Source organism: Eulemur rufifrons, chromosome 16 (genome assembly GCF_041146395.1).
Source record: "Eulemur rufifrons isolate Redbay chromosome 16, OSU_ERuf_1, whole genome shotgun sequence".
NCBI classification, from domain to species: domain Eukaryota; kingdom Metazoa; phylum Chordata; class Mammalia; order Primates; family Lemuridae; genus Eulemur; species Eulemur rufifrons.
Window position 1 is genome coordinate 88,073,957 of NC_090998.1, and position 7,545 is coordinate 88,081,501.

The following is a 7,545-nucleotide window of genomic DNA, read 5'->3' on the forward strand; positions in this document are numbered from 1 at the left end:
TCTCCCTTCCAAGCCTGCATCCTGGACTTGCAGGAAGGCTCACAGCAGGGTCTCTGGACCACCATGGTGACTGTCGTGGTCTCCAGTGGTCTTCACATAGTGCTGCTGAGGGGGAGAGACCAGAACATTTCTGAGGAGAAAACAGCCCTGGGTACCCCATCTGGCCACTGGGATTTTGTCAAGCAGTCCTGGGCATGTGTTCTACCTGCTCCCTCCAACACCCATCAGAATGATGTCCATGTTGCTCACCCCACTTCTGGGAGTCAGGGATTTTTGTCCAGACCTGAGTTGTAAAATAGGAGTGAAGCAAATGCAAGCTCTGCAAACAATGAACCGCAGAGCTATGTGTGTGGATGTGCGTTCGTACTCGCTGAAGCAGTGACCTGAAAACCCAGCCCAGGCAGCACGGCGTGGAAGAAGCATCTCCAGGACAGAGAGATGGGCCAGGCTTTCTGAAGGCAAAGGCAGGCGGTATGTCCCCCGGAAGTCCTGGGGGTGCATGGGGCATTGGGACTCCTGGTGCAACTACACGTGTTCTGCAAAGACAGAACCACACAGATAACATCCCCAGGAGACACTGTCATAGGAAGTTCAGGGAAGGACAGGAGAGGCCAAGAGAGGGGTTGCTGCCTAGAGCAAGAGAGCCACTGTGACTTGAACACCAAATGGTAACACCTTTACCTGAGCTGCCCTGTGAGAGTGTGGCGACAGTTGAATAAGTGGGTCCAGAGGCTGGAGTCAAATCTTGTTTAAACTGGTCTGTTTATCCCCTAGGATGACTTTTAAACCTGTGATATGCACATGTCACTCCTCTGCTTATAAAAGATGGTGGCTCCTCATCTTTTATGGAATAAAGTCCAAACTCCTTAAGCAGCAGTATTTCCTCATGATCAAGGGCCTGGGTGCTGGAGCCAGAAAGCCTAGTTCAAATCCTGTCTCTACCTGTTACCAGTTGCATGACCCTGGGCAAGTTATTTAATGTTGGAAGACAATTAATAGGTCTCTGGTGTTTCTGCATATCCTGTGAACAGAGGCAGTGACAACTTTTGTTCAGGACTATTTTTCAAGGATGTGTGTATGGTGAACAGCCTTGGATCCCCTCTGGATCAGAGGGCAGGTTTGTTTGCTGACCAGGATAAAAAATTTGATGTCTCTGGGGCAAAAGTTGGGCAGATTCACTTGTAGGCCATCATAAAAGATTGGGGTTTCCTAAACTCGTGTGTGGTTCCTTGGCTGTGATGCAGACCTACTGTTCGTGCAGTATCCATCCAGTGTCCTCTGCATTGTCCTGTGGGGCATGACACCCTCACTGTGCCTCAGTTTTCTGCTCTATAAACTGTGGAGTAATACTAGTGTGTGGAACGCCTCCATAAATGCTAGGTCTTACTATGCTAGCTCCTCTGGGCTTGCAAGACTCTTGGTGATCTGAACACCACTGACTCTTCCAGCCTTGGGTCCGATCCCTCCTGCCCGGAGCAATACCGAACTGTGCATAATGCTCCAAAGGCACTAGAGTGTCCCCTCTCTCCTGTGTTCATGGTGTCCCCCTGCCTGGAATGCCACCCCTCCATCTTCCTTGACTCATCTCTGTCCCCAGCATGCAGCATGAAGCCCAGCTAGGGTAGCTTCTTGGTGGATGTTTGCTAACTAGTTCCCTCACAGGTGGCGTTGGAGGAGGCAGGGGCGGGGGGAAGATAAGGACAGAGAGGTCCCAAAGCCCATCTCTTCTGGGCTGTGGGAGGGAACCCCTCAATCCTAACACAGGATTCCTGAAGGCATGGTCAGAAACGTATTCCCGGGGAACCTTCCATAAGCTTGCGATAGTCCCTACGTGTTCCCTCTGAAGTCTCATGTCTCTTAGATTTTTAAATTTTTTTCACTTTCCTTCTTTTCTTAGGTTAGGGTAAGGGAATTCTATCATAAACAACAAATATAGTCATTCATTCAAAAAATATGTTTTGAGACCTACTTTGTGCCAGGCACTGTGGAGAACCGTGACCAAGACAAGCTCACGGAGTTCATGGTCTAGTGGGGAGGCCGGCCGCAAACAAAGGAATAATTAAATAAGCATGTTAATTTACAATAGTGATGAGAACTACAAAAAATTTAAAAGTGATATTATAGAAAGTTACAGGAGGATGGCGGTGGGCGGGGGAGCTGAGAGGTGGACATTATTCCTAACGTTGTCAGCAAAGGCCTGTGCTGGAGCTAAGACCCGAGTGACCTGGGAACCAGCCGAGCGGAAGTCCCGAGAAGGAGGAAGTGTTCTAGGCAGAGAAGGGGATGGACTGGGGATTTGTTTTAGAGGTGGCGTTTATCAGTTGGGTTGTCCAGGACACTGAGTTAGGGTTAGAAGTGCAAGTGGCTTATTGGGGGTTAAGGCCTGCGAAAAATACAAGGGGAGGAGGCAGGGAGAGCCTCAGATCTCAACACAGATCTTGCGAAGTCTTACCCCAGGAGGGAGCTCTGGGGCCAGGACTGCCCGTGAGGGAATCCTTGCATTAGACAGAAATGGCCAGTCCCTAGCGCCCTTTCCACGCTCAGTCATTGGCAGGAGCTGCCCCAGAAGAGTGTGGCTTCAGCTAAAACACCAGAGTGGCTCATGAAGCTGGACCGTGTCTGCTAACTGCCCCGGGTGCAGCTTAGTGGCAAGTTCATTCTTGAAGGGAGAGCTGGGGGGGCCTCTCTGGCTGCCATGGTCCCCCTCCTTGCAACGTCAAGACCCACCTCTCCACACGTGGTCAGGAGCAGCTCCTGCAAGGCGCCAGTGGCCGCTCCTCCTGAGGGAACACTTGGCAGAGGGAGGGTAGTGGATGAGCCAGAGCCCCTGCGTCTGCGGTTGGTCTCAGGCCATGAGAAAGATCCTTGCCTGCCTTCTCCACTGTCCACTCTAACCGTGCCCCTGGTCACTGCGTCTGGTGATAAAAGCGGGGAAGAGTATTCTTCTATTCCCTGGAGACTACTAAAGCCCATGGTACAATGTATCTGCTCAATAAATGTTTATTGAACTGAGATAAATTTTAAAAAGTGGGAGGAGGGAGGAAGTAGCATTGAGCAGGGAACGCCTTCAGACTATATTCAAGTCATTTCTAAAAGCCGGGCAATTGGATGCTAATTAGGTAACTGGTAGTTTCTGCCACAGGCACATGGCAGAGCCGGGATTTGAACACAGGGCTTAAGATGACCACCTCATCTCTGATGGCCTGGGATTTTCCCAGTGACAGCACTGAAACTCGCATCTCGGGCATTCTGGGCAAACTGGGACTGTCAGTAACCCTGGCCATCTCCAATCCCGGTCCTCTCACCACAGTCCCTCGATGCTGGATAGAGTGGACAGTGATCAAACACGTGTGTCTTGTCTTCCCTCAGCCCCCATCCTTCCCTTGGCTCCAGCATCTCCCACTTTCCCCACTGCCTGTGGACCATGAGCTCCTCCAGGGCAGGGATCAGCGGCGACATCTCCTCTCTGTCTCCAGGGCCGGCACTTATGGATGCTCAAACTCCCAGTGAAGGAAGATGAACCCCTCTTGGGATGTGCTTGTGGGCAAAGTACTTTCTTCTCTCCAGGAGGTGAGTACCTGGGGGCTGGGGACAAAGATAGCCCATCCTGGACATCTCCATTGTGAAGTCTCCACCCAGGTCTGGTCTCAGTCTCCGCGTCTATGAGGCGGAGCCAGTGGTGCCTACCTCATAGGACTGTCACGAGAATTAAATAAGAGGAGATGAGATGTTGTGTGCCAAACCTCCCCAGGGACTCTTACCTGCTGCTCTGTATTCCCAGGGCACGGCACAGAGCCTGCACTTAGTAGATGCCTAGGACATGCCACACGCTTCCTCTTTATTCCTAGCGTATATTAGCTGCTCAATAAATGTTAATTTCCTTTTTTACTACTTTGCCTTCAGTTCTCCAGGTGTCTGCAGTGCCTTTGTCCCCAGTCACCCTGCCCTTTCTTGGTCCCCTCCTGTCCCTTTCCTGAGCAGAGTTGGGGAATCATGCACACTAAGGCTCAGACGTGTATTCATTCAATCAACACACTCCAGTCTGGGGCCTTCCAAGCAGGGAGCAGGGCCCAGAAGTGTTTGCACATCAGTAGTGGATGCTGGGATTGGGCACCCAGACCAGAGAGGAGGGGTGGAAGCCAGAAAAGGGAGCACTTTCCTCTCTGGGGAAGCCCAGAGATTTCCATGCAGTTTCTGCCTCCCTGGTAGCAGCAAAAGGAGCCAACCCAGCCTGCAGATTTGGGCAGGAAGCGAGGACATCTGTTCCCACACGAGCTCAGGAGGGGCCGAGAACCAAGGAGGAAACGTGTGTCCTCATGGTGGGGGGCCCTGGGAGTTGGCTGGAAGGTGTGTGCTTGAGTCCAGGCCTCAGAAGGACAGAGGAGAGGGAGTGGCCGGCTAACGAGGCTGGAGGCTGCCGGGGTGGAGCGGGGGCGCCCTGCACCACAGTTGCTGCTCCCACTTCCTACTCTACCAGGCTTGCCTCGCCTGTGGCTACCCTGGGCTCCGTATCACAATCTCTCCCTTTCACAGAGGAGAAAATTGACGTTCTGTCATTTGCCCAGGGCCCCTTAGTCAGTGGGGGCACAGATGGCGTTTGACCCCAGTTGTCAGTTCTCTCTCTCTCCTTCAGAGGGCCCATCGCTCTGCCCCTGCCCGATGAGGCGGCAGCCAAGTCTGTGCTGGGACACTCCCCTCCTCTCTGTACCCTGCACCCTGGGAGCCCATCTAAAGCTGTCAGCCACCGAGGCCCCTCCTTGGCTCACCAGGGGTCCAGCGCAAGCAGTTTCTGCTGCACTTTCTGTAACTTGTGCTTTCCCCGTGAGTCCATGTACTTCTTGAGTCCTGGCGCCTTGTCGTCTTCGTATGGGGGTCATGGGCACCTAGTGCACATCCAGGGTGTATTTGCTTCCTGTCTAATGGACCCTAAGGGCTGGTGGCCATGTCTGCAGCCCCTCTAGAAAAGGCAGGTTCAGATGGCCCCCAGGATGCTGCAGACACTGCACTTAGAGGTAGGGAAGCTGAGTTCCCTGGGCTCAGGGAAACTTCCTTTGCCAGTCTGTAAAAGGGGTATGCACAGCCCTGTCCTGCCTATGGCAAGGTTGGGGGGACCTGGAACCTGGGTGGCCATTCATGTGTGTCCAGCAAGGAACCAAGTGTGCCTGGCAGTGACTCCTCAAATACCATCTGTTTCCTGATCTAGCTCAGAGAGCCCAAGGTGAGCCCTAGAAGTGGGGCAGGTCGGGAGACTCAGGTAGAAGGAACAACACACGAAGCCAGGGGGAGGTAGGAAGCCCTGCTGGCTGGGCCCCTGCCCACTGAGCTTGCCAGCCCTCAGGCCCACCTTGGGGTAGGTATAGGCTTGGGTCTCTCTCCCCTCTTAAGTTTTCCTGCCACCAGCACTAGCCACAGCCACGAGCAAATTGTACCTACATATAATTTATTTTTCATATACAGAAACTGAGAGCTGGGGAGGGAAAGGGACTGTCCCAAGATTCCACAGCAAGGAGGAGGCATGTGACAATGATGAAAGCTAACGGTGCCCGAGGCACTGTTCCTCAGAGCTTTCCATGTGGTAATTCACTTAAGCCTCACAGAATCCCAGAGGAATTAGTGTGCTATTAGCACCACCCCCATTTTACAGGTAGTGATGCTGGAGCACAGAGAGGTCAGGCAACTTGCTTCAGGCCACTCAGCAGCTAAGGTGAGGCGCTGAGATTCAAAGCCAGACATTCAAGCTGGTGACCACTGCGATATACTGTCTCTGTAGACAGAGACCAGGGCGGGGAAGGCCGACCTGGCTGGCCTGAACCCCGGGGGAACGGGCTGGGATTCAGCACAGGGCAGGAATGCCAGAAGGGAGTTAAGAGGGCTGGTCAGGAGGAGAAGCCGGCTGCAGGCAGGGATGACTCTATTCCGTCCCAGTGGCCGCCGCCTTACCTGTTCCGCTGCTGCAGCCCTGCCCACTCTGGATGAAACCGCTTACACAGCCTATTTAGTCACTCTTGGGTTTTACCTGATTTTTCAAGATATTAAAATAGTCTAGTTTAATAGCAAAACTTTAAGCTCTATTCAAAGCTTCTCCTCTGCCCCAACGCAAGCCTGCCTTAGACTCAAAGACCCGTGTGACAGGGAAGGAGACTTGGTGGGCTCCTCCTCTAAGACCCCAGCTTGATCTGCTGTCCCCACCCACATGTGCCTCTGGATTAGCCAGGGCTGGAGTCTGGGGGAGGGAGGAGAGAGAGGTGGCAGGTAGGTCTGACCCGGCTGGTACAGGTGCTCTCAGGCGGGTCAGGTGCCTGGAAGCTGCCCTTGAGACCCCACCGCTGGACCTCCCACCTGCCGTTCCCACCTGGCAGAGCCTCCTCTGGCTGGCTGGCTTACGGCCCCTTTCAGCACCTGGCTCCCCAGGGAGGGTCCCGCATCCTCCCTGCTTCTCCCCTCCCCCGCCTCACAATTCTTTTGCATAATAACCCTCAAACCAGCCACATTCCTCCAGGCTCATACCAGGGATGTGGGAAACACACTGGCACTGGTTCCCAAAGCAGCCCCAGCCCTGCCTCCTGGACACAGGAAACTCTAGCCAGCCCCTGAGCTTTGTCCCTAGTCACCTCATCTCCCAAATTCTGGTGGACATGTGCCATGCTCTGTGGTTCTCTGATGCCTCCTCCCCTGTCTCTAAAGAGAGCTCCCTCTTCAGTGTCCCGCCACCCGCATGGCTTCCTAGCCCCTCTGCCTTGGGGCCTGAGGGGCCAGGAGGATTTTTTGCTCCCCCTCCTGCAATTCTGCGCTTTGGGATGAGTACTTGGTCTCCACTGTCCTCAGCTTTGGGGGTCTGGGCTGGAGGGGACAGCAGGGTTGGAGGGGAAGGGATGGATTGGAGTGACATTTCTATTCAGGGGTCGGTTAGTCACAAGCGCTGGTGGATGGCCAGAAAGGAATGCGTCAAAGACGAGGCGCAGGATTCAGGGCCCCCCCCCAGGGGAAGGGGTGAGTCAGGAAGCCTGTGGGGGGCAATTTGCAGTTGGGAGATTGGTTTTGAGTGTGGAGTTTGAGGGCATCACATCAAGGCGGAGTAGAGAGGTTGAAAACATAGACTTTGAAGTCGGGCATTTGTATTTTAATCCCAGCGGCACAACTTAACTAATAGAGTCACCTGGAACAAGTGACTCAGCCTTCGTCTCCAGTGTCTTTGGCTGCACCATGGGAGGACTTATGCAAAAGTAAAGTTGAATGTGCAGCTCGAGCCGGGCTCACGGAGCACGCAGCAGAGCTCCCTGCAAGCCTCATTTCATCAACGGGGAAACTAAGGCACAGAACAGGTGAGCAATATGCCCTGGGTCCCACATAGCCAGGCAGCCCAGCTCCAATGACTGCGCCCTTAACCACTGTGCTATGGTGGCTTTGTGGTTAAGTATGATGCACAGGGTCAAATCCTGGCCCTACCACTTAGGAACTTCTGAACAAGTCACTTCACCTTTCCGAGTCTCGTTCCCTGGTCTGTATATTGTGGTCTCTGTGCTCTCTGGTGCTCTGTTTTGAATA